This window comes from Salvelinus sp. IW2-2015, linkage group LG15 (assembly GCF_002910315.2).
Source record: "Salvelinus sp. IW2-2015 linkage group LG15, ASM291031v2, whole genome shotgun sequence".
NCBI classification, from domain to species: domain Eukaryota; kingdom Metazoa; phylum Chordata; class Actinopteri; order Salmoniformes; family Salmonidae; genus Salvelinus; species Salvelinus sp. IW2-2015.
The window spans coordinates 56159842-56163486 of record NC_036855.1 but is presented as its reverse complement, the minus strand read 5'-3'; the positions used below and the strand labels follow the sequence as shown (position 1 = coordinate 56163486).

The 3645-nt window shown below is 40.7% G+C and overlaps 1 long non-coding RNA gene across 1 annotated transcript in view; it reads right to left on the bottom strand.

Moving 5' to 3' along the window:
• The window catches only part of LOC139028836 (uncharacterized), a 5413-nt gene extending 3366 nt beyond the window's left edge, over window positions 1-2047 (bottom strand). The window contains exon 1 of the long non-coding RNA XR_011481075.1: window positions 1989-2047. This is a non-coding gene — a long non-coding RNA (uncharacterized lncRNA). The remainder of the gene's footprint in view (window positions 1-1988) is intronic.
• Between the last annotated feature and the right edge of the window lie 1598 nt (window positions 2048-3645).

The window sequence follows — 3645 nt, the reverse complement described above, 5'->3', positions numbered from 1 at the left end:
CAGAGCATTATCTAATGGGATCACTAGGCTAACATAAATGTCAAGAGCATTATCAACTGGGAATGAAGCACAACAAATGTCACAGAGCATTATCTAATGGGAACAGCTATGCTAACATAATGCACAAAGCATTATCTAACTGGGGATTAGCTAAGCTCAACATAATGTCAAAAGCATTATCTAACTGGGATAGCAGCTACATAATGTCACGAGCATTATCTAACTGGGGATAGCTAGCTAACATAATGGCACAGGAGCATATATCTAACTGGGATAGCTAGCTAAACATAATGTCCAGAGCATTATCTAACTGGGGATAGCTAGCTAACATAATAGTCACAAGAGCATTATCTAACGGGATAGCTAACAAAACATATTCACAGAGGCATTATCTAACTGGGAAGCTAGCGTACATAATGTCAAAGCATTACTAACTGGGGCATAGATAACATAATTCAAGCATCTATCTACATGGGGATAGCAGCTAATAATTCACAGAGATTATCTACTCGGATAGCTAGCTACATAATGTCCAGAGCATTATTAACTGGGATAGCTAGCCAACATATGTCACAGAGCATTATCTAACTGGGAACAGTAGCAACATAATGTCACAAAGCATTATCTAACTGGGATAGCTAGCCAACATAATGTCACAGAGCTTATCTAACTGGGATACTAGCTAACATAATGTCACAGAGCATTATCTAACTGGGGATAGCTAGCTACATAATGTCACAGAGATTATCTAACTGGGATAGCTAGCTAATAATGTCACAGAGCATTATCTAACTGGGGATAGCTAGCTAACATAATGTCACAGAGCATTATCTAACTGGGGAGCTAGCAACATATGTACAGAGCATTATCTAGCTAGCTACATAATGTCACAGAGCATTATCTAACTGTAGCATTAGTACATACTAGCTAGCAAATATGTCCAGAGCATTATTAACTGGGATAGCTAGCTAACATAATGTCACAGAGCATTATCTAACTGGGGATAGCTAGCTAACATAATGTCACAGAGCATTTCTAACTGGGGATAGGTAGCTAACATAATGTCACAGAGCATTATCTAACTGGGGATAGCATAGCTAACATAATGTCACAGGCATTATCTAGCTGCTAAACAATCGTCACAGACTTCTAACATAATGTAAGGATATCTACTGGGGATAGTAGCTACATAATGTCACGAGATTATCTAGCTACTACAATAACGTACAGAGCATTATCTAACATAATTCAACGCATTATCTAACTTTCATTCTGAAACAACTTCATATTCTGAGTTAGTCAGTATATTTGTTCAGAAAGACTTGAAATTGGTATGGAGCTAACTAGCTGCTTATCAAAGTAGATAACTGATTCATTTGACAACAAACAAAAAAAAATCGACAACTTTTTCTTAATGTTTCTCAAATTACTGTAGCTGGCTAATTTAATTTGGCATGCTTTGTTAAGCACCCGGTTTTATGCTGTTTTCTTGTCACACCTGTCACCTACGTGTAGAACCTGATGAACGACAATGATGGAAATGGCTTTTTGGCCAACCAGAGCCGAGAGGTAGAAGGTTCTAGCTAGCGCGTTCCGATCTGTCCTTCCAGTTTTAAACACAATTAACGAGTGAGAAATTGCTTCCTCTCCTAGCACAAAACCAACGATGTAGACTCGTCATATGACATGGAGAACAACACTGTGACTGTTAACTTTGTTTTTCCCTGCAGGCTTTCGACGACGCCATCGCAGAGCTGGATTCTCTGAGTGAAGACTCCTACAAAGACAGCACCTATCCATGCAGCTACTGAGAGACAACTTGACAGTAAGTGTTGTGTACTAGACTCATAGTTCCCCTGCTGTCACTAGGGCATGCAGCTACTGAGAGACAATTACTCATAGTTCCCTGCTGTCACTGGGCATGCAGCTACTGAGAGAACTTGACTCATATTCCCTGCTGTCACTGGGCATGCAGCTCTGAGAGACACTTGACTCATAGTTCCCCTGCTGTCACTGGGCATGCAGCTACTGAGAGACAACTTGATTCTTCTTTTGACATTATGTTAGCTTGCTATCCCCAGTTAGATAATGCTCTGTGACATTATGTTAGCTTGCTATCCCCAGTTAGATAATGCTCTGTGACATTATGTTAGCTTGCTATCCCCAGTTAGATAATGCTTTCACTTATTGAATGCCTGGTTTCCACTAGTTACCACAGCCACAATGTCAAAATGGTGTAGATCGTAAAAAGCTATGAAAACAAAATTGGTCTTTTTGGTCTTAAGGTTAACAGTGTGGTTAATGGTACGTTTAAAATCACATTTTAAGAAGAGAAACAAAACAAAAAATGACTTTGTAGGGGTGGTAACTAGTGACGACCGTTCTCCCTGGTTGCGTTCGTTCGTGAGCCGGCTGCTTGTTCTAAACAGTATCATCTAATCTGTTCAAAATGGCGGCAGCATGCGCTGCAGTGGTCTTTTGGGTTTTTGACATGCAAAAGTGAAATAGGTGTATTTATGCAGCTTTTCAAATGCACAGATCGCTTATATATATATATATAAAAATCTCTCTCTTCTCAAAGAAACTACCGGTAGTTTGAAAACATGGCATCATATTTCTGTCATGCTTCTTTGCTGTCAACTCCAACTACTAGTGCTGAGCGATTAGTGCATTTTGAGGTTTGGGTTGCATTCTTAAATAAAAAAATAAAAAAAATCACGTTTTCTATTTCGGTTTTGATGATTTGGATTGAATGCTGTAACACAGAATAAAACATTTGAATAAAAGTCCCAAGGATGGTAGTGACCGCCCATTACTGCTTATCACTTATTAACGTTACTTACAAATATATTCCAGTTGTGAATATTACATATTACATCTCATCTCTATAGAGCTGCTGCCAATGCCGTCCATTTTGTAGTTTTTCAAAGTAAATACGGCAGACTTTTGACCGGCCGATTATCAACAATCGATCACGTAGATCATGTATTTTCAGGTAGAGATACCTTGAAGCCACAGCTGCCCTCTACGTCCCCTCATGATCATGTATCTACCCTCTACGTCCCCTCATGATCTAGACGGGTAGATACATGATCATGAGGGGACGGAGAGGGTAGATACATGATCATGAGGGGACGTAGAGGGCAGCTGTGGCTTAAGGTATCTCTACCTGAAAATACATGATCATGAGGGGACGGAGAGTAGATACATGATCATGAGGGGACGGAGGGCAGCTGTGGCTTCAAGGTATCTCTACCTGAAAATACATGATCATGAGGGGACGGAGAGGGTAGATACATGATCATGAGGGGACGTAAGAGGGCAGCTGTGGCTTCAAGGTATCTCTACCTGAAATACTGATCATGAGGGGACGTAGAGGGTAGATACAATGATCATGAGGGGACGTAGAGGGTAGATACATGATCATGAGGGACGTAGAGGGCAGCTGTGGCTTCAAGGTATCTCTACCTGAAAATACATGATCATGGAGGGACGGAGAGGGTAGATACATGATCATAGAGGGGACGAGAGGGCAGCTGTGGCTTCAAGGTATCTTTACCTGAAAATACATGATCCTAGAGGGGAGAGAGGGTAGATACATGATCATGAGGGACTGTAAGAGGGCAGCTGTGGCTCAAGGTTAAT